This window comes from Microcebus murinus, chromosome 17 (assembly GCF_040939455.1).
Source record: "Microcebus murinus isolate Inina chromosome 17, M.murinus_Inina_mat1.0, whole genome shotgun sequence".
Taxonomy (NCBI): domain Eukaryota; kingdom Metazoa; phylum Chordata; class Mammalia; order Primates; family Cheirogaleidae; genus Microcebus; species Microcebus murinus.
This window is the reverse complement of record NC_134120.1, coordinates 52,278,731-52,302,469: the sequence shown is the minus strand read 5'-3', so window position 1 is coordinate 52,302,469 and position 23,739 is coordinate 52,278,731. Positions and strand designations below refer to the sequence as shown.

The window sequence follows — 23,739 nt, the reverse complement described above, 5'->3', positions numbered from 1 at the left end:
CCAAGAGGCTCTCTCTGCAGGGTCTCATTTACAAGGTAACCAGCTTTCACCCCCATCAAAATGTGCTTTTCACATGCATTCCCAGACCTCTGAGCTTGATCTTCTGCTAAGTACCCTGACAGTTTATCTTCTAGTTAGTCAGCTCACTGTCATGATGCAAGCCAGGGGGTGTCAAACTATGGCCTAGTGGGCCAGTCTGGCCACCGCTTGTTTTGTAATTATTTTTATTGGCACATAGCCACACCCGTTCCTCTTCATGTTGTCTGTGGCTCCATCAGTACTACAATGGCAGAGCTAAGTAGTTGCAACAAACATCGAATGGCCCCCAAGGCCTAAGTATTTGCCATCTGACTTTTTAAAGAAAAAGTTTGCTGACCCCAGTGTGTGTTAACAAATCAGCTAGGCAGACACTCAGTGCGGGTGGGGCCACTCCTGTGTGCTCCTCACAGTGCTATGCATGTGGGCAGTGCTTGATCTGAATTTGATAAACGAAGAATGATAAGCACCCTGGGGCTGAATTGCTAATGAAAGAGGGCTGGTCCCCAGTCCCGTAAGTCCATACATCTTAGGATATATTTGAGTTTGAGACCAGCCTGGGTAATAGCAAGACCTTGTCTCTAAAAAAAAAAAATTAAAAGCAAAATTATCTGGGCATGGCGGCAGGTGCTTGTTGTCCCAGCTATTCAGAAAGCTGAGGCAGGAGGATCGCCTGAGCCCAGGAGTTCAAGGCTGTGGTGAACTATGATCGCACCACTGCATTCCAGCCTGGGCATCAGAGCGAAACTCTAAGAAAAAGGATATTTGGTGGGATCAGTGAGTGGTAGGCCTGTGGGGAGGTTCTGTCGGAGCAGCCACCATCCGCCTCCCTTTCTCAGTCTTCCCGACTCTTCTCTACAGCACCAATACAGCATCTGTACAGATTTAACCTGGGGGCGTCTGCTGCACTCTCACCTGTGCTGGGTTGCACTGTGGCCATCTTAGACACAGGTTGGTCTTCCATCTGGTGTTCCACTGAAGACCAGCACTGTCTCCTCTGTGGAAGATAAACCACAAGAGAAACTGCTCATTTAGGGGCAGTTTGTCATTTTCCAAGTCTAGTTCGACTGCACATAATTTTTCCCTTTGCACGGGAACATCAGAACCTGACTCCCTTGAAACCTGCAAATCCACTGTGTGTGTGATTCATGCGTCAAGCATTTCCATGTGCTCTCTGCTGGGCACTGCCCTGGGTGCACAGACTAGATGGGGACAGTGCGAAAACCTCACCTTAAGCCTCTCTTTCACCCTGGTGTCCAGTAGTTAGCCAGGTCCATCCTTTCTTTATATTTTACTGTTCTCATTTCTCTCTATCCAGAAACCGCTTGTTACTTTACACCTGGACTATTCTAGCCAATCTTTTAGCTGGGCTCTGGGCCTCCCTGACTCTGGTTCTCATCCTGTGAATGTCATCACAAATCTATTATGTCTTACTATGTCCAACCAAGTCCAGCTGTAATCCTTCTGCTTGGCTTTCGGAGCCCTCCATGAAGCGATCCCACACAACATTATTTCCTTTTATTGCCGGTAATAAATTGCCTCCTATGTATCTGAGCTCTTTTCAGTCTCTGAGCCAGGCTTGTGTTATTTTCCTTGCCAAGAACGAGCCTGTCTAAATACCCTCCTTCCTCTAATTAGGGCTTCTCAACCAGAGTGCTATCGACAATTTTGGACCGGAGAATTCTTTGTTGTGGGGGGTTGCTCTGTGCTTTGAAGGGTGTTTAGCAGCATCCTTGGCCTCTACCCACTAGATGCCAGCAGTGTCCCTTCCCACCCAATCCCCTGGAGCAGTGGTCTCCAGCCTTTTAGGCTCTAGGGACCAGTTTCATGGAAGGCAGCTTTTCCCGGACCAGGGGTAGCGGGGTGGGTTCAGGGTGATTCAAGCGCATTACATTTACTGTGCAGTCAGACTTCTCTGCTAATGATAATCTGTATTTGCAGCTGCTCCCCAGCGCTAGCATCATCACCTCAGCTCCACCTCAGATCATCAGGCATTAGATTCTCATAAGGAGCCACAACCTAGATCCCTCCCATGCACTGTTTACAATAGGGGTCGTGCTCCTGTGAGACCCTAATGCCCCCGCTGATCTGACAGGAGGCAGTGCTGTGAGCAATGGGGAGCGGCTGTAAACACAGATGAAGCTTCACTGGCTCGCCCACTGCTCACCTCCTGCTGTGTGGCCTGGTTCCTAGTAGGCCAGGGACCAGCACCAGTCCTCAGCCTGGGGTTGGGCACCACAGCCTGGAGGACAAAATCCTTCTCCTTCAACCTACTTTCTTGTTGTATTTGCTGTCAGTTTCTTATAGACAGCATATTCATGAATCATGATTTTTATACACAGTGCCAATTTCTGTCTTTTAATATGTGTAATTTTGAGAACCACTGTTCTCAAACCATATGTTGGGGACCCACTGTCCTGAGCTGTAGCCCTACTCCTCCAGGAAGCCTCTCTGTCTGCTCCAGCCCTCACTTGCCTTAGCTTCCGTGGGCTAGTGCAGGGCTTGTTTGTACCAGGCATTCACTTTTAATTAGGCACTATTGTTTGCCAGTCGTTTTAGTAAGTTCATCTTGTTGCCATAATTGTGTTGTAGGCTCCTAAAGTCAGGGACCATGTGGTGTACTACTTTTTCATGACTTTTGGTAAGTTTTCTCATCTGCAAAATGGGGATAATAATACCGTACCTCAGCATTGTTTCGAAGTTCGAGGAGTTAATACACGTGAAGTGCTTAGAAGGGGCCTGGGCACACAGTGGGCAGCTGTTCAGCTTCTGTGTCTCCAGCACAGAAGTTAACCCAATAAGTAGTCAAGTTATTTTGCGTTTTCTTCTTTTCAGAAGTGGCTGGAATGGGAGTGTGGGCTATGGCCTCAACATGGATGGGTGCCTGGTGTCTTCTCTCCTGTCCTCCAGACTCAAGTATTTTTATGCTGTTGACATCAGTTAAAAATACGTACCAAAGGCTGCTTCTCTCTCAGTCGTGGACGAGCATCGTAAATCAGGTTATTGGATACAGAGGACTAAGGCAGAGCAGGAGGGGAGGGAAAGCAGCGCCGCCTTTGCCTGGGGCCGGCTGTCGTCCCAGTTCACCTGTGGGTTTTCCTCCTCCCGTGGTCTTCCTGGGAGCTCCAGGGAAATTATGCTCACTTGGGATCCCTGAGCAGCGGCTCAAAGCTGAAGTGTTTTCAACCGCATCTTTCTTCCAAGTACGCTCCTTCAGTACTTGGTTTTGAATTGCAGTTTCACTTAGCTGCGCGATGAACTCTGTCCCCCGTAGAGCCTCCACCTCCTTATAAAATGGGAATGACACTGGCGCCTAGCCCGCGGGGTTGGCGTGGGCACGAGGAGGAAATGTCGCATACATGTTTTGTGAGTAAAGCTCACGGCAGCTGTTAGAAGGCAAATAACAGTCCTTGGTGACCATTGACACTGCTTACGGTGTGCCTTTCTATTGGCAGTGGTGGCATTCCGACAGAGCCCTGCCCTCATCCTGCTTTATCTGGGAGCTTTCCTCCCCTAGGTGGCTTCTGGAGCATTCTGAGGAGCACACGCAAACTGCTACAGCCACTTGGTGAAGGAGCGAGATGTGGGATCGTCAGTCAGGGACAGCGTCCTCTTGGCCTTCGCAGTGATTCCCTCTACCTAAGCGGTGAAATTAGAACACTGTGTCTGTATTTTACTGGAGATGGAAGAGTGTTCTGGACACATATATGAGGGATAAGTTTTCTGACTGCCCAGAAAAGATGGCATTTTAGGCATCATAAGGACCTCAGCAGACAGGGTTGGCTCCAGGGTTAAGCTCTGCGGTCGGGACCTTCTTGTCTCCCTCCGGGTGAGCCTTGCTGCTGGCTCTGCCTCGCCTGGGGCTTGTTGAGTCAGGTCGCTCCCAGGGGCTGCTGTCTCTTCTCTTCGAAATGCAGAGTTCTGTTCCACAGACGGTGATTTCTTTGGCTAGCGTAAAAGATCTTCCTTAGGTAAACAATAAATTCATAAATTTTCTTTAAAAGCACACATTTACATCCTTGAATCTTTTAGAAAGAGGCGGGCAGACCATAAGAGAAGATGTAGCATTTTGATGGCTTTCCAGTCTCCTTGGCATAAAACAAACATCTGCACTCAGCAGAGTATTCCTGTCACAACATCATCTATTCAACCAGACTCTGCCTGCGAATATTCTTTTTGGGAACATATGAAATTAGACACCCATTTAAAGCTGTATTCACAGCTTTGCTTTACAATACTAGTAGAGATATATAGAATTCATGGATATCAATTTTTTTCACATCATGAACTTACAAGCTATGTGATTTATATAGAAATACTCACAAATCTTCTCTGGTCTCTATAATGTGCACTTTTCTTTCATTCTGAAATAGCTATTCCTATATCATTATTCTGTCTTAAGAATTCAGTGAAACTGTGAACATTTTCAGATGTTGGCAGACCTTAAAATGACCTTAAATAGATGCTTATGCTATGATGCTACTTTTCTCTAAACATAGTAGTAGCCACAGTCGTTCTCTGATATGACTGTGTTTATCTGTATCTTCTGTGTGGCCACATTTTTGAGTGTTCAGCATATTTCATAGTTGTTTAATGATGAATGTGGTGATCATCTGTGGATAGACAATTTCAAGTTTCTACTGTGCCAGGAAGTACATATTAAATTACTTGTGTGTTCTATATGGAGAAATTATTAAATTTAGTTATTACATTTATGAAGTTTATACATAGTTTTTAAGTTTATGCATTTAGAGAAGGAAACGACTATTGAATTAAAAGATTGGAATTTACTTTTCTTAATCTAGCCCAGGCACATATATAATTGAATTTGCAAGAGTGTGCTACGGCCACCCTTCCCGCCCTCTCTCCTAACGGAGTGCTCTCCATTTGGTGTGCCCAGTGAGGTGCATTTGGCCAAGGCTGGGTGGTTTTTCCAGTTTTTTATACATCGACAGTAACCTCCTTATTTAGTTCAGGAAGTAACGTTGCTTAAGTCAATTCAGCCTAGGTAATTATTTTTTAAAAAGAGTGACTTAGGGCAAACTCTGATGTCCCTTGAAGAAGCAGTGGCAATTTGAAGATCGTTTGCTCACAGGCAATTCAGCATTTCAGGTAACTTTAAAAGCTGGCATTTTTGCAGAAGGCTGAAGGGACTGAGGAGCCAGTTTGTATTAGGAGATAGTAGCCTGGATTTTGTTCTTGCCTTGACTTTACAAGCTCTTCTTGCTCTGTGGGTATTGTTTTCTTTATCTGGAATGTGGGATCTGATGATTCAACCACTCTATGGTTGCTGCCTTATCTTTGTGAGAGAAACCTGAGCCCTGTTCTGTAGATGGCTAAAATGTCTGTTTTCAAATAGGAAAGTGACAGCAGAAGAAATTCTCCATTTCTTTCTTCTTCTAAGGAAGCAGCAGACACAATAACTTAGAGCCTAAATAGTTATTATCCTGTGCAATTATGGCTAACCTACTTTTATTTCTTTTTGACTTCATAGCATATATCTTTATGTCACAAAGCTAGAAGGAAAATAGCCCCTTAGATATTCCACTGAATGGTACATTTCTTTTCTCTTTCTTTTGTCTCTCTCTCTGTCTTTTCCTCTTTATTTTGCCTATATAAAACATAATGTTTATACATTTTGTAACCTTTATAAAGCTTTTTGTCTGGAAGGAGGCGTGTTTACTGCATAAAATATATTAATATGTACTTTATGTAATCTCAGCATTTAATAGATGTTTTTGGTGACGATCATAATTTTATTGATTGCAAATATAAATATGCAAGCTTAAGTTTAAAAAGAAATATGAACGTATCAACAGCGGCATGAATAAACACTTTGGAAACTTTTCTTGCCATAATATATTTACAAAACACAAAGAATTGTCCTCACATTTGGTTGCCACACTTTTTAATTTAACTTTGTCCCCAGTATTTGTTCTAGACCATTTTATCTATAATATATCATAGAGAACATCCTTTTGGTTTTCACAGGGACCATGGGAAAAATGTTTTAGAATAGAGGTTATTCCTCTAGTTCACAGTAGGTGGGTGCTTTACTTGGGAATCTGTGCTTTGTGACTTACCCAGTTTTCCGGAAAGGAAACACACACACACACTGCCTGCCCTTCCTTCTACCTCGCCCCCGGAAAAGCCAGTATTGGGAATTGTGATTTCACATTTCTAATCAAAAACTTCATTTATTTCCCCATTTTCTATTGCTTTTCTTTTCTCATTACTTTCCAATACCCTGTACAGAAAGTGGTCAGTGAATATTGGTTCATAAGTTGTTACTAAGATGTTACAGATGACTAGGGAGGGGAAGTGCTATATTGGAAAAAGTGCACATTTTAAAGTCAGAGATACTTGGGTTAACATACTGGCAGTATAATTTATTGGTGTTGTGATTTGGGGCAAGATACTTTATTTCTCTGAGCTTCTTTTTAAAACTGGTTATAATGATCTTACTTTTATCTCTTGGTCCTAAAAAATGTTATCATGATACTTCACAGGGATAGTGTAGAGTTCTGTAGATGGTATTAGTGAAGGTAGCCATCCCTCACTAGACCCGCATGGCTGGTGTGGGCGTGAGGGGGCAGGAAGAGTTTTCCAGCAGAGGGGTGCTGTTAGCAGACAGAGAGAGGGGTACTGAGCAGAGAAAATGTAGAGACAGCGTATGTGAGGTGTCCCGGTGCAGGGCCTGGCACCTGTTCGTGAAGTTTATTTTTAACACTTAGGCACTTTGGTTGAGCAGAGCAGAGACCCTATAGAGGCAGCCTAAGGAAGAAGATGATGTACATTGGGAAACTCCTGATGCTGTCCCTGGAATCCGTGGATGGGATTGCAGCCAGTTGAAGAAGTGACCTGAGATTGGCACACTGTTGGAGACTCTGCTTGTACATGTCTTTGTGACCTCCTCCATTTTCCTCTCAGTGCAGTCTGGTTTTCTCCATTTCTACATGAGGAAAATAAGTTCCGCCAACAATTCCCAGTCTATGTGTTGCAATCCAGCTACACTAGAGAAGGATTATTCTGATCGACCTTAGTTTCTGTCCCAGATTTCTTGAAAAAGAATCTGGGTTGCCCTGCTTGGGTCTGGAGGTCAGCCTGGCTCTGTCGTTGCTGGGGCTACAGTCATGTGCTCACCGGGCGACTCCCCGTGTAAAAATACAGAAGCGGAGTTGTTGGGAGGAGAGTCTGGTAGACTGTCATTACTATTTATGCTGTAGAGAGAACTGGATTTAGTGTGAGAAGATCTGTGTTTGAGTCTTGGCTCTGCTTGGGCTGCAGTGGCCTTGAGCATTTTCTCTTGATGAGGGTGTGAATCTCGGCGTCCTGCTCTGTGTCCCGTGCTTAACACATTGCAGGCCGTAGTTAAAAGTCAGTAAGGATTCTTGCTTTTGCTCCTTCCGTTTTTACGATGACTGGTATTGTTATGATCATCATTACCCAGTCTGCCTGTGCAGTGTCATTCTTGAGAGTGTCAAACATCTAATGTGAGAGCAGTTTAACCACACCCACTGACATGCTCGGGGGTTGTGATTTAATCACCATTTCACAGTCTAGTGTTATTCTCTTCATTTTTCTTGTTCAGCCTTTGATCTCCCAGTTTATCTCTTTATAACATTAAAGCGATAAGTCCACTTTCAGAATTAATTAACTTTTTTTAAAGTTTTTGAATGTTTGATATATAGGATCTTAGAAAAGTGAAAATCTCTAGAATAGAGGAGTGACTGATTTAATCTTCTGTCTCGTCCTGGCTTTCTTCACATCATCCTCATGGAGTTCTATTTCTGTGTTAAGTATTGCATTCATGAGACAGAGAATTACCTTTTACTTGCCTAATTGTTATTAAGTATGTCATGTGGTGATGTGAATCATCAGCTCATGCTTAATTAATTATGAAACACAAAAAGAAGAGAAAAAGGGAGGGCCGTGAGCTCCCAGTCCATACCCCCTTTAAAGTGTCGTGTCTGCTGCCTTCTGCTCCCCACACACGTGGGGGAACGTGAAGAGTGAGACGCAGAGAAGGTGCCGTCTCTTTGATTGAAAACAAATCTATCTGTAAACACAGGTCTCTCTCTCTCTCTCTCTCTCTCTCTCTCTCTCTCTCTCTCTCTCTTTATAAAGATCTGCTTTGGTTGCCTAGTGCTTCAACAGAATGTTGGCGTCTCTAATTCTGGGAATTTTTTCAGAGATTAAAATTGTTTCATTGTAAAATTTCCCTCAGAAACCCCTAGAACAAACAACTTATTTAGAATGCTTTAGAAAAATATTTTTTTCTACTTTTTGTACTTTCTATTATAGCATAACCCTCTTCTTCTAAATAGTTATCTACATGCAAATGGAAAAAGTGTTCAGTGAAAATTTATTTCACCAATTTGCTCAGGAATATACTAAGTAATTGTTTGAGGTCATGATAGTGTTATTAAATGTTGACCCAAGAATTTAAAAAGCTACTTAATTTTATACTTTTAAGTAATTTCTGAATGTTGAATGTCTTAAATGACTGAGTTTATGTTGTAGGTCTGGGCTATGAAAGTAATTGGCACAAAATGAAAGCATTAGATTTTAATCAGTAAATACTGTATGAAAAGACCAGAATGGTGTTCTTTGCAGGACATTTTTGCAACCTGAAATCCTACCAGGACTCTCAGCTGGAATATGTAACAAGACAAATAAGAACGCAAGTTCACCCACTCAGTCCTCGTTCTCCTGCTGCTCAGGTGTCTGCACGGGGCTCTTCTGTGGGGCCTCAGGCCACACTCCCTCTCACTCGTCTCTCTCCGCTGGTCACCTCACTTCTGGGGACTGGCCTCTCATCTGTTTTCTCTGTGCATAAAGTGTAACCTGTGTATTTGAAGAGCCAAGTTTCTGAGTGTAGACAGTGTAAACTTACACGCACAGAGACTTTCTGAACCTTGTGCGAGGTCAGATCCTACAAGGTCTTGGGGTTGGCTTGAGGAGCACAGGAAGTGGGGCTGGGCAACTGGAGTAGGTGGCACGATGAGAAGATGTTACTTTCTTATCCATAGGCCTTAGACTTTTTCTACAGCCTTCTTCCTTTTTGGGTGACTCTTCTTTTAATATTCTATTTAAAAACTTCGTGCCGTTTTGGAGGAGTGCTTTAAAGTGTGGCAACATTGACCATTTCTTTCCTTTTCAGAGGGGACTTTTCACTAGGCAGTGGGACAAAGTGCGGGCCTCCTTGGAGTGGGCTCGGGCCAGGGATCTAGGTCTGAGCCTGTTGTCAGCAAGCTGCGTGACCTTGTCTCTCATCGGTTTGGGCTTTAGTTTCTGTTCTGAAAATATGAGGGTTGGATTGACTTGCATCAGTGTTTCAAAAACTGTTTCCATCAAGCACAAGTTCATTTAATAGGTGCTCTTAGGGAAGTGTTAGACCTGGAAGAAGTCTTAAAGGTCATTTTCTAGGGTAATCTAACCCATTGATTTTACAGACTAGGTTGTGAACTCCAGAGCAATGAATTACTTAATTTATAGTGAGCTGTTTAATTTATAGTGAGATTGTTTTCTGTACCTTGATGGGGAGGAAAGGTAGGTGAGGCTGTGACTAGGACAGGTACCTTTCCCAAAGTTTGCTCTGCTGTGTCTTTATCTGTCCATGGCTTGGGTGAGGACATTTTCTAGTGGCTTTAGTTTTGTGTCCTCACAGGGAACTGAAAGAGAACAGTGAGGTAATGAGATTATGTTCTGAACTTTGAAGCACTAAATGAAGTCAGCCCAAAGATAAAGCTTTCAATGGATGCATGCATGAGTAATTCCATTTTGATGGTTGTATCACAATTCATGCTTTTTACATAATCTGCAAGGCTTAGGCAACTGATTTATCCATCAAGTGACCAGAAAAATCTTACCATTCTCTGTCCTATATGCATGTGGTTTGACTTTTCTATAATTATTTTTTTTCAAAAGTCCTGATTGTGATAATTGGGGCCCAGTAGTCGAGGGGAATTTTCACAGTTGCATCTGTATATGTGGCATTTTGATAAGGGCAATTTGAAACCAGGCAATCAGCATTTGGAGAACACCTGCATTCCTATTAAGAAGAAGAACAATCTCTTTTCTCTCAAATCTTCACTACCTGGAATTAGAATAGACCATTGGCAGGAGGTGATAGGGGTGGCTGGTGTTATAGAAAAGCTATAAAAATTAAATCAGCTGCAAATTGGAAAGAAGGTACTAGTTATCTAAATGTTCAGAATTTTTTTTTTTTTTTGGTGCTTTTACATATTACTAAATTTTCTTTTATGAAGTTCTGTCCAATAAAGACTTAGGAATTTTACATACTGTTTCAAGGCTTGATGAGAAAGTAACCAAGAAAAATGGACAGTAGTATCAAAGACTCCAGCCTGTCATCACTATTTCTTTTTGAGATAAATTGGGTTTCTTAATTACTTTTTTTGGATAGACGTTAGCAGGCTGAAACAAGGTTTCAAGTGGAAACTAACTTGATAAGATATCAGTGCTTTGAATGAAAGAGAGCTAAAGTCAGATATAGTCACGTGTTGCACAATGGTGTTTCGGTCAGCGGTGGGCCACATTTATGATGGTGGTCCCATGAGATGATAATGGAGCTGAAAAATCCCTTTTCATCATTCACATGTTTGGGGTGATACTGGTATAAACAAACCTACTTTATAAGCTTTATAAGGTCAAAAAGTTACAGTAAGTTTAGGTTAATTTATTATTGAAGAAAGAAAAATATTTTTTTAACAAATTTAGTGTAGCCCAAGTATCCGGAGTTTATACAGTCCACAGTGGTCCACAGTAATGCCCCAGACCTTCATACTCAACTCACACTCACTCACTGATGCGTCCAGAGCAACTTCCAGTCTGCAAGCTCCTTCCTTGTACATGTCCTATACAGATGTACCAGTTTTTAAAAATCTTTTATACTGTATTTTTACTGTACCTTTTTATGTTTACATGTGTTTAGATACACAAATACTTCCTGTTGTGTTCCAGTTGCCTACAGGATTCAGTACAGTCACATGCCGTACAGGTGCGTGGCCTCGCAGTAATAGGCGACACCATACAGCCTAGGTGTGTGGTGGGCTGCGCCACTGAGGTTATGTGAGTATGTGCTAGGATGTTGGCAAAACAATGAGGTTGCCCAACAACCTGTTTCTCAGAACCTATCCTGCCATTAAATGATGCATGGCTGTATGTTTATAATGAGGAGGATGCACACATGAATATTTAAGTCATTGTACTTGGAGGGTTTGGCAGAATGCTGGCCTCCATGCCATTGAGTGCCATCTCCTTTCTGAGCCTTGGCCTGTGGCTTTGCCATGGTGAGAGCGGTGCCCTCTGCTTCCCCAAAGCACTGTTTGCTGTGTAAATGTCATCTTGCACCAGGTCCTGGCAAACACAGGGATTCTAGAGAATAGACCAGAACTATTTGGGCTTTTAAAATGCATAGACGCAGAAAGGTTAGGTGAGACATAGGACTTTTGTTAGTCCCTAGAAAGAGAGCTTAGAGCAGACAGTGTGACATTCAGGGCCTTGTTTTTGAGGGCTTTGCCCAGTGACACTATGTGGAGGAGCCTTGGAGGTCTAGCCTGCTGCTGAGGGAGCCCTTAGCGGTCTCCTAGAAATGGAAGTGACCAACCCCACTGGGCTGTTGTTCCTGCACTCACACTGAGGACCCGCTTCTCATGCACACAGTGCTACAGCAGGAACTCACTACTTTGTTCTTTATACACATGGGTTAGAAAATAATTCAAATGAGAAATGAGGATAAAATGGGGTGCCAGATTTTATCCTTACCCAGTCCACTGTTTAGTCATACATCATGCCAGTTAGTGTATTTTCAGTATTTCAGGAGGCTGATACATTAAATGGATAGATTTTAAGTCATTGAGCAGAACTTACTGAAGCTATTGCTATGTCCTTTAATGTAATGATAATTCTTTAGAACAATTCCATCCAGTTGGTTCCAGCTGGTGGATTGTTCATTGTGAGCATTTTGACAATAGTTATCTATTTGGTTTGAGTTCTGAAGCGCTTTATAGACAAAATGGAAGAAGGTTACTACTCTAGTATTTTGACTTTCAGGCTTTTCCTCTTTAAAAGAAAACAAAAAACCCAACAAATACCTTGCTTTACAATAGTATTATTGAAAGCATTTCAAATGAATAAAGAGTTAATTTATTTAAAATCTTTGAAGAAACATGCTTAGTGTGTTCTTGACAGAATTCATATTAAAAACCTAGCACTCCTACTTTTACGCCTTTTATTTCATCACATCTGCTTAACTAAAGTCTGTAGAAATCTTATCTCATGATGTATAATATAAAAATTCTGTATTCAAAATGCTTATTGAAAAAGAAGACATGTGATTAATAGCAAGTAAATATGCATACTTTTTTTTTCTTTAATCCTGGTCTTTTGAAAGCTCTGGTTTTAGTGCTACCTCACGAATAGTTTTGTTGATTTGTATCATGCTATGAGTTATGTGAGGGGCAGCAAGTCTATTTTCCATCATAGTTTTTCAAGTGTATGTTTAATAGAGACAAAATATGTGGAAGGCTCATGAAACAGAATGTGCCCTTTTAGAAAAACACTGTGCTAACTTGCATTTATTTGTGGTAAGTTATAATTTACATATGTTTAGCTCAGTTTATTGAAAAACTATAATTTTGTTCATTTAGTTTATTCTAGAAGGTCACAGGAGGTATAGTTGGCTCTTAAAATAAGAGTTTATATAAACCTTGTATGATATTTAACTATTCTTTTGGAAGATACGAAGAACAATTTAGGAGTAAATGGAAACTAAGAAGGAAAATATTTTTGAGTTTAAAGTTCCTGAAAGAAGTCTGTTTTCAATGTCTTTCAGCTTTGAGACTAGTGGCTGTACCTTCTTTGTTTTAAATTCTCAGCACACAGGAACCTTGCCATGAACAAATGGAGAAATCGTGTAGCCATGGTATAGCTTCCCTGTGTATTTCCCTGCAGAAGCAAGGCCACTGCCTGTATCCTATCCTCAGGGACATCTGTGGTTACAAGGTTTTCTGGCCTCTGCCTTGGGGAGGGCACGACTCATAATGTGCGTGAGGATCTGTTAATAGATGTTAAGGAGGTACAAATGACAAATGGTCACAATAGAGTTCATATTAATTTCATCAACCACTTTTTTCCTTCCAGATCAGAAGATATTAATAGAGCATGTGATATGGAAGTCAGGTGTGTACACTTTTTCCTTTGCGGTTGGTACCTTATTGTGTATTTCTTAAGTAATAGTTACCTAAGGCCATGAAGATATTTGCTGGTTTGGCTTTTTTCTAAAAGCTTTGCTGTTTTATCTTTTACATTCAGATCTACAATACATGTGGACTTCCTTTTGGTGTACAGGTCAGGTAGAGATCGAGATTGTTTTTACACCATAGAGACATCTACTGTCCTCTGCACTATTCACTAAAGACCATGTTTTTCCTTTGTATGCCCTATTGCATTTCCTTATTTAAAATTGTGTTTCCTTGTCATAAATTATATGTCTGTTTCTGAACTGTCTAATCTGTTCCATGGGTGCCTGTTTATTTTTATGTTGGCATTACACTGTTATGATTATTGCAGCTTTGTAACATCTTGATATCTGGTAGTGTAAGCCATCTAGATTTGTTCTTCTTATTCGTGGCCCTCTGGGTTTCCATATAAATGTTAGGATCAGTTTATCAATTTCTTTAAAAAAATACATTTATTAAGATTTTTATTAGATTGTGTTGAATCCATTGATTGCTTCAGGAAGAATTGATCAAATCTTCTAGCCCATGCATATGGTGTATTTTTGCATTTACTTGGGTGTTTGAAAATTTTTCTTAGTAGTTTTCAGCATAGAGGGCTGATACATCTTTTGTTAGATTTAGTATTAGATTTTTAATTTTAATTAATGGTATTGTAAATGTCATTTTTGAATTTTATTTTTTGTTGATAATACATAGAAACAAAATTAACTTTTTATATTAACTTTGTGTAGCAATCTTGGTAAATTCACTTATAGAAATAAGTAGTTAGTTGATTTTCTTGGATTTTTTTTGTGTTTGGAATCATGTCGCCTCCTAATGAGAGTTTTCTTTTTTCCTTTCCAATCCTTATGCTTTTTTTTCTTTTTTCATGCATCATTATGCTGGTTTGGACATCTAGTAAAATATTGATAGAAGTAATGATAGTGGAATCCATATTTTGTTTTCTGTCTCAGGAGAAAAGCTTTCAATAATTCACCGTTATGTATACTGTTTGAGTATCTATCTATTATAGCTATTCTTTATCACAATTAGATAGTTCCTTTCTTTTTTTTTTTTTAACTCACCACTAAGTAAACGAGGATCTATTTTTGTTTAATAACAGCATGTTCTTTAAAAGTCAGGAATTGGTGTTAAATTATGTCAGTTGCTTTTTTTTGTATCTGTTGAAATAATCATGTCATTCTTCCCACTTTTTAATTAATTAATTTTTAGAACAGTTTATCAAGGTATGATTGACATATAAAAAGTTATACATATTTAATGTAGACATCTTGATGAGTTTGGGGATAAATATATACCCATGAAACCATCACCACTGTCAAGGCTATAAACACATCCATCACCTACCCAAATTTCCTCTTAACATCTGTGTTATTATTATTGTGGTTTTACATTTTTTTTGTGGTAAGAACACTGAACATAAGATCTACCCTCTTGAGGACTGCTTGAGCCCCCTGAGTTTGAAACCAGCCTGGGCAACATAATGAGACCTTGTCTCTACAAAAAATTAAAAAATTAGCTGGGCATGGTGGCAGATGCCTGTAGTCCCAGCTACATGCAGAGCTGAGGTGAGAGGATCACTTGAGCCCAGGAGTTTGAGGTTGCAGTGAGCTATGATTGTGCCATTGCACTTTAGCCGAGGTGACAGAGAAAGACCCTATTTCTTAAAAAAAAAAAAAAAAAAGATCTACCCTCTTAACAAATTTTAAGTATACAATACAGTAAGTATTTTAGTTCTAGGCATTATGCCGTATAGTAGATCTCTCTAGGACTTACTTTTCTTGCATAACTGAAACTTTGTACCCTTTAACCATAACCTCTCCATTTCCCCCTTTTGCCAGCCCCTGGCAACCATCACTTATACTCTGCTTTTATGAATTTAAATATTTTAGTTCCCACATATATATGAGATAATACAGGATTTGTCTTTCTGTGTCTGGCTTATTTCACTTTATGTAATGCCCTCTAAATCCATTCATATTGTTGCCAATGGCAAGACTTTCTTCTTTTTAAAGGTCGAATAGTATTCTATTATATATGCATAGCACATCTTCTTTATCTGTTCATCTGTCAGTGGACATTTAGGTTGTTTCCATATTTTGGCTATTATGAATAATGCTAACGTGAACATGAGAGTGTGCATATCTCTTCAAATCCTGGTTTCTGTTCCTTTAAATATGTATCCAAATGTGGGATTGCTGGATCCTAAGGTGATCATATAATTAGTATTTTGAGGAATATCCATAGTGTTTTTCATAGTGGCTTTACCAATTTACATTTCTACTAACAGTGCACAAGGGATCCCTTTTCCCCATATGCTTGCCAATACTTACCTTTTTTTTTTTTTTAACATGATAGCCATCCTAACAGGTGTGAGGTGACACCTCATTGTGGTTTGGATTTGCATTTCCCTGAGGACTAGTGATGTTGAGCACCTTTTTCTATACATTTTTCTCATCTTTTTTATATTAGCACTCTTACTATGATATGCCTGTATCTTAGTTCAAGTTCATAAAACTTCTTTTATTCAAGTAACTTTTTATTGAATTCATATATATATACACACACACACATACACGTACAACGTGCATAGAACATACATGTTCAGCTTAGTGAAATTTTTATAAAGTAAACACAATTATGTGTCTGGAAACTATGTTAAGAAATAATTTCTGAAGTGATAGGCCTTGCTAAGGAAAAAAAGAAAGAAAGAAAGGAAGAAAGGGAAGAAAGGAACGGAAGGAAGGGAAGGAAGGGAAGGAAGGGAAGGAAGGAAAGATTACCAGGACCCCAGAAGCCCCTTTTTAATATTGCCTTCCAGATACTGTTTTCTAAAGGTAGCAAATATCTTGACTTACTTTAGGTTAGTTTTGCTTATTATTGAACTTGACATCAGTGAACATTTTGTTATTAGAAGTGTACTATGAAAATTCTACCATGTGTCTTATGTTTAATATTTTTATGCATTTCTCTTCTAGGAATTATCTTGAAATTCTGTAGCTTGATGATTTTCATCAGTTTTAGAACATTTTTGGCAATTTCTCTTCAAACATTGGTTATCACTGATTCTCTCACTTTTTTCCTGTTTTGGGACTTATGTTACATTTTACATATTTTCACTGCGATCTATATATATTTTATGACATTTTTCTGTGTTTTCCATTCTTCCTCTCTGTCAGTTTGGACATTTTCTACTGACTTTTTATTTAGATTACTGCAATGTCAATCTGCTGTTAAACCCATCTTTCAATGGGTTTCAGACATTATGTCACATACTTCTAGGATTTCCATTTTGTTCTTTTTATATGTTTCAAATATCTGGTGAAAACATCTGCCTTTCACCTATTTTCACATTTTTTTTCCTTAATTATCTTGAACATATTAATCAGAATTATTTTAAAGTCTCTGATGTTAATTCCAAATCTGTATCACCTATGGGTTTATTCTAGCTTTAGGTCATATTATCTTATCTCTTATTATGTCTAGTAATTTTTGATTTAATGGCAGGCATTGTGAATAAAAGTTATAGAGGGTATAAATGTTATATATTGATGTTATTTTCCTCTAGAGAGGGTTCATTCTTTCCTCTGAAAGGCAGATACATCAGGGGGTTGATCACCCTTTGTCTAGCTGAGGTGAAGTTGGGTTACAGTTTCTATACATGCTCCCCCGGTCTATCTCTTGTTGGTGCCTATTCCTCAGAAATCCCCCTTCGGAAATTTAACTGAAAATCTGTTGGGTTCACCTCCTCTCCTTGTTGAATCTTCAAGTCTGGTCTTTGCCTTCACAGTACTGTGAGACTAGAAGAAAACTCTACTCGCTGTACAGGTGCTTATGGCTTAGCTTTTTTGCTTTTCACTTTGCTAAATATCAGAGTAAAACTGATCTTGTGTTTGAGGGCCTTCAAGATTCTAGTTTTGACCCTCTAGCCTCAAACATCATGTCAGCGTCACCATGATCCTTTACCTGTGCAAATACAATAGGGAAATGTTGCTGTAGATCAACAACTTACTCTTTGAGGTTCGGTTTTTTGTTTTTATTTTTAAGTTAATCTTATCCCTTCTAGTTCTCATCATTTTCATAGCTCTCTGATGCCTTTCTCAGTTTAGCATTTTATTTGCTTTTTGTCATTTGAGGAAGTATTGGTTTGCCATAAAATATTGCATTCTATTCAGATGTCCTCAATGAATTTTTTTTTTTTTTTTTTTTTTATAGAATTGAATGGCTTTTAGAAGCAAGTAACATTACAGATCTGGCCTATGACTACCTGTGACCTTTAATTTAAACCTTCAACAGCTAGATTTGATTTAATAAGTGAATTAAAAGTATTAGGAATTAAGAAGTGACTATATTTGGCCATTGGAAGAATAACTCAAATTTGATAAGTGATCTTTAAAGCATATCCTTGGAGCAAAGGAGCATGCATTATTTTTAGTTTGCAAATTCCTATTGATTTTAGACAGTCATGACACTCTAATACCCATATAATTAGAGTGCTGGGAGAGCATATTATTTTTATCTCTACAAGAGTAATTGATTTCTGAGAGCCTTGATATCTTAGAAAGACTGATTGTGGAGAGACAAAGGTAAAACATTAATGGCTCAGGAGAGGTCTTAGTACCTGCTTTTTATAGTGTTGCTGGAGTTATATTTTCCTTTTAGTGACTTTGGCCATATACAAAGGGGACACTTCAGAAACAAATTTCATTATCTTATTTAAACTGAGACTCAGATTTGGCAGAGCAAATATAAAAAGATAAAATTGTCAATTGTGGGTTAAAATTACATGGGCAATATGGTAAGGAAATCAACTCATATCTTTTTGGGAATCACAAAGAAATTTCCTTATTCCAAAATAAACCATACCTTCTATAAAACCCCGAATATCAAATATTAATGTCTAGCAGTACACTAAACTCGTCCTTTTAGTGACTGTGGCCACATATAAAGTATAAGTTTGCTATGCATGACTTCCTTATAGAAATTACTGCATTTCCTCTAATGCACTATTACTTGTAAGTGCTCCATTATTTTAAGGACCACTAGAAAGAAAAAGCAATGCCAATTAAACAATCTTACTATGTTTTCTTATTACTAAGAATGCATATTTTTTGAAAGAATGCATACTTTTTAAAATGTATGTTTTTATTTATCACTCTTGAATATAGTAAAGAAGATGAGTTTTTCCAAAACTTTGTCACCTTCTGAGTCTGAGAACTGAATCACTTTTGACTCAGTCATCACTGTCTGTGTTTTCTTACACAGTATCAATCTCTGTACCCTCTGGGGTGTTAATATTGAATCATTTCTTAAAAGAGTGCTTTAATATTGTCTCTGGGATTTTCTTCCATGCTGTTGGCATGCATTCTGCACATTTTGATGGTATCACCAGACAGTTTACCTGACAACGACTAGGACTCCTATTCCTTTTTCAGATAGTCTGCAAATGGTTTGTTGACCAAAGCATTAAAGAGTTACAGATGTTCTGTCAAGCTGCCAGGAGGCATAGCAAGCGAAATCTGTGCTTGGGAAGGCGGTGATACAGTTACATAAGAACTGCTACCTGGTTGGCAGCACTGCAATGCCATCCTGATTTAACATGTGTTAAAATGTACAAAATGTGTTTTGTTATCAGACATGGCATACTGTGGAAGATTCTGTGACTGCTTAGTGTCTGGCTACTTTATGCATGATGTGTTCTGTATTTCCAGCCACAGATATGTTTGTCTTCTGTGAGACAGAATGGAGAGAAAGAACGATGTTAGTGTACTGCTGGACATTAATATTTGATACTCAGGGCTTATGAGGAAGATCACTATAACATTATTGAGTGACTAGCAACATGTTTTGTTTCCATAGATTTGCCTGGGAGATTTCTGTAGTCATGTCATATAGCTGGAGTTATGCTCCTGGTTATATAAACACATATGTGAGCATCTTTCCCCACCCTTCCCCTACATGCTAATCTTTTATTCATAAACAATTAGGTGCTTTTATTGCACCAAAATGTTAACTCCTTTTGCCTATACATCTTCCAAAAGCCATTCATTATCATTATTGATTACTGCTTTTATTTTTTTTTTTTTTTGTTTTTTTTTTTGAGACAGAGTCTCACTTTGTTGTCCATGCTAGAGTGAGTTCCGTGGCATCAGCCTGGCTCACAGCAACCTCAATCTCCAGGGCTCAGCGATCCTACTGCCTCAGCCTCCCGAGTGGCTGGGACTACAGGCATGCGCCACCATGCCTGGCTAATTTTTTGTATATATATTTTTAGTTGGTCAATTAATTTATTTCTATTTTTGGTAGAGACGGGGTCTCACTCAGGCTGGTTTCGAACTCCTGACCTTGAGCAATCCGCCCGCCTCGGCCTCCCAAAGTGCTAGAATTACAGGCGTGAGCCACCACGCCCGGCTGATTACTGCTTTTAAAGCTTTAATTGATACTTTCATTTTGTGACATCTCTTAATTTTCCTAAAATTCTCAATGTCATATATTCTTACATTTTAATTAATTAAAATCATGTTGTTTTAAATTATTATTTATAATTTTGTGATGTCTTTTCAGGTGGTTGGAGGTGTTCTAAGATATTACCAAATGCAAATTGGATTCACAAAGTAGGATATATTAATAGTAATAGTTAATGATTTAGAGTAATGTTGGGATTACAATCCAAATATTTTTCAGTGTTTTAAATTGGGAAACTATTTAGAGAGCATCTATTCACTTGCTATGACTACTGCTGCTTCCTAGCTTCCAAAAGTTTTATCAGTATGGTCTCTTTTAGTTGAGAAGGACAGAAAAGCAACTCAAAATGGCTTAACTAGAAAATGGAAATTATTAGCTCTTAAAACCAAGAAGTCCTTGGGTGGTGTTGGATCAGTTATGGCTGGATGCAGGGGCTCGTCACTCTCAACATTTAGCTTCACCGTCCACTGTGTTGTCTTTGGTCTGAGTGAACCTCTGTTACTTAGTGGCCTCTGCAGATCCAGACTTACATTCTAATAACCTCACAGTCCATAAGAAAGGTTCTTTGTTTAATATTTCTGATGAGAGTCCTAGAATTGAATCTCTTTGCTTTTGTTCAGCTTACATATCTATCCCTGACCCAATTACTGTGGCCAAGAGGGTAGATTTTATTAAATTGGCCCTTCTGGGTTACCTGCCTACCCTGGAACCATGTGGACTCAGAGTGCAGGTCTCCAAAGTAGAAATCAAATAACTGGACAAAGAAGGAGGTTGTTGTGCTGGCTAAACCAATAGATTCTCCTTCCTGGCACTATAAGCAGAGGCCCAGTGGTCTTCAGAATATGTACACTATTTGGCATGTCTGAACCAAGCTGGGGAAAGTAAAAACTACAGTGGTGAACCTGAAATTAGATGCAGGAAAATAGATCCTTAACCTCAGCTCAGACTCTCATAGGTTTGTAGGGTAACATTATTTCCCTACTTCAAAATTATGTCAGTTTAAGTCTGAAGGGTGAGAAGCTGAGGACACGATGGGAGGCAGAATATCAAGGTGGGAAGAGTCCTTGCCTGGGCATCAGGGGTCCTATGTGCTGCTTTCAGCTCTGAGAACACAGGCTGATTATTTTTCTGTGGGATTAGGAGCTCCTGGCTGACAGGACTGTGCTTGAATTTTGCTTTTTAAACATTTTCTCTCTTTATGTTTCTTAAATCTACTGTTTCTGGCATTTCCCCTTTTTGATAATCCAGTTTAGTTATATAATACAAATAATTTTGTTATATTTTTCCAATATTTCTTGTCCCCCCTGCATCTGCTCCACTGACATCTTGACCAGAGTTACTTACCTACTTGGTATTTCTGCAGCCCCCAGTGTACTCTGTTGCACAAAGTGGACAGCAGTTACATATAGACATGTAGATTTAAAATTTATTTTTATGCTTAGTAACTGCAAAAAGATTTTTCTAGTTGGAGAGAGGAATTATAAGGTGAACAGAAGAAATTAGATCTGCACAGAAAGGAAGAAACTTGAGTTTGCTTTATTGTCATATAAAATTATATAAGTTTTAAAAATACTTTCAAAATATATGCATATTGTGGGAGGTAGAATCATGGCACTCAAAGATGTCCATATCCCAATTCCTAGAGCCCGTGAGTATGTTATGTTACATGGCAAGGTGGAGGTTAAGGTTCCCAATGGAATTAAGGTTGCTAATCAGCTGGCTTTAAGATAGGTTACCTGGATTGTTCAGGTTAATCTCCATGTGATCATACAGTTCCTTTAAATGTGGAAGAGGGATGCAGAAGAATCAGTGTCAGGGCGATATGGTCTGAGAAGACTGAGCAGCCATTGCTGCTGGCTTTGAAGATGGAGGAAGGGCCCATGAGCCAAGGGTTGCTGGCAGCCTCCAGATGCCGGAAAAGACAAGGGAATGTGTTCTTCCCTTGAGTCTCCAGAAAGGAACATAGCCCTGTCGACACCTTGATTTTAGCCTAGTGGGACTTATTTAGGACTTTTGACTTCCATAACTGTAAGATAAAAAATTTGTGTTGTTTTAAGCCACCACATTTGTGGTAAATATTTGCAACAGCAGCAGGAAAGTAATTCACATATTCTCATGCTGTGTGACTTAGGAATTCTACTCTTAGGTACGGACCTAAAAGAAATGTGCTGAATGTACATTTCAGCAGAAGAAATATAATAGAATGTTCAAGTAGCACTATTTATAATACCCTAAACCTAGAAATCATCCAAATGCCTGTGAACAACAAAGCAAGTAAATGTGTTTTACACACTATATTATACAGCAGTAAGACTGAACTGTCTACATCTGCATGGAATAGTGTGGATGACAGTCACAAACATGGTGTTAGCAAAGAAATCAGACCAAAAAAAAAAGAACAGTGCATACTGTTATGGTTTGAATGATTGTCCCCTCTGAAAACTCATGTTGACACTTAGTCTGCAACATGGCAGTATTCAGAGGTGGGACCTTTAAAAGTTGAGAGCCATTATGAAAGGATTAGTAGGAGAGTGGAGTCATGGGTGAATGGATTGTCATGGGACTGGTGGCTTTATAAGAAGAAGAGAGATATGAGCCAACCACTTAGCCCCTTGCCATGTTATTCCCTGTGCTGTTTTGGGACCCTCCAGGGAGTCCCCACCAGCAAGAAGGCCCTCACCAGATGTGACTCCTCAAGCTTGGATGTCTCAGCCTCCATAATCATATGAAACAAATTCCTTTTCTTTCTAAATTACTCAGGTTCAGGTATTCGGTTATAAGCAACAGAAAATGGACTAAGACACATACTGTGTAATTCTGTTTATGTAGTGTATAGAGAAGAGACAGAAGTAATCTCTTGTATTAGCACTTGGGGTAACCATCAAGATTCTCCTTGTCTGAGGCAGGGACTGAAAGGGGCATGCTCTCAGTGCTGCTCCTTGATCTGGGTGCGAGTTACATGTGCTCAAATGAGTGAAAATTTGTTGAGCTGGATACTAACCTTTTGTGCTTTTTTTCTATATGTATGTTACACTTAAATTTTAAAAAAAGGAACAGTCCCAAACATCGTCACATTTTCCACGAGAGCTCTGCAATCTGTTCCATGAGCTGAGGCTTTAGGAGGCTATGATTTGCCTTGGTCTTATGACCAGTAAGGTGGAGAATCATGTCTAGAATTTGTGATTGGGTGACTTCCCCTCCTCTAGTCTGGCTTGCCTGTCACTATATCAGATTAGAGAAAGTTTCTGTAGTACTAGTTTTTGATTTGCCTAATGAAAATTCTAACTAATAGAATTTATAAAGATCTAATGCTACCTTGAAATGCTTGTAGCAGAAGCAGCTCTAGTAATAAAGGAGTTTGATTTTGTTTCTGCAAATACTGTATTTTCATGTCATTTAATGTAGGGTGTCATTTTAGGCAGCAGTACTAGTTGCTGTGATTCAAGTGCCAGTATATTAAAGATATTCCTGGAAGGCAATTTATTTAAACAGTGCTTAGTGTTGTGATATTAGGAACATTCAATTTTGGCAAGGCTTCAGAGTGGCATTTGTTGGAATATCTGTCATAATGAGCGTAGTCTGTCCTTCTCAATAAAGTATGAAGTGGTCTCTTGTTTAAATCTTAGATTTTAGTTCTAGCTCTACCATGTGAGCTTAGGCATGACATTTATTTACACACTTTCTCATGGACAGTCAAACACATATGTTAATGTTACTCCTGTTCCTTAAACACATGCTTTGCCTTGAAGTTGTAGCTGGGGGCAGCAGCAACATGCTTTTCGATATACAGTCATTAGGAAGGGGGTCAAGTTTTGGAGTTAGACAAATTCCAGCTTTGCTTTAACTGGTGGTGTCACCTTGAGCTACTTCAATATAAAAGGGCTGTGAGGTGGCTGCCACCGCATGCCTGGCACATGGTAAGAGTTTACTTAATAAGCAGAGTTGCAGAGATGGTGATAGTTTGGATTTGTTAAGT

The 23,739-nt window shown here is 39.3% G+C and overlaps 1 protein-coding gene across 2 annotated transcripts in view; it reads left to right on the top strand.

Moving 5' to 3' along the window:
• L3MBTL4 (L3MBTL histone methyl-lysine binding protein 4) overlaps positions 1-23,739 on the top strand; it is a 436,533-nt gene that overhangs the window by 50,005 nt on the left and 362,789 nt on the right. Inside the window, exon 3 of one of the 2 annotated variants that reach the window (XM_075993669.1) lies at positions 13,201-13,239. The exons of the other annotated variant lie outside the window; for it this stretch is intronic. The gene's annotated coding sequence lies outside the window, so the exon portion shown is untranslated. The remainder of the gene's footprint in view (positions 1-13,200; positions 13,240-23,739) is intronic. 2 annotated transcript variants of the gene reach the window in all.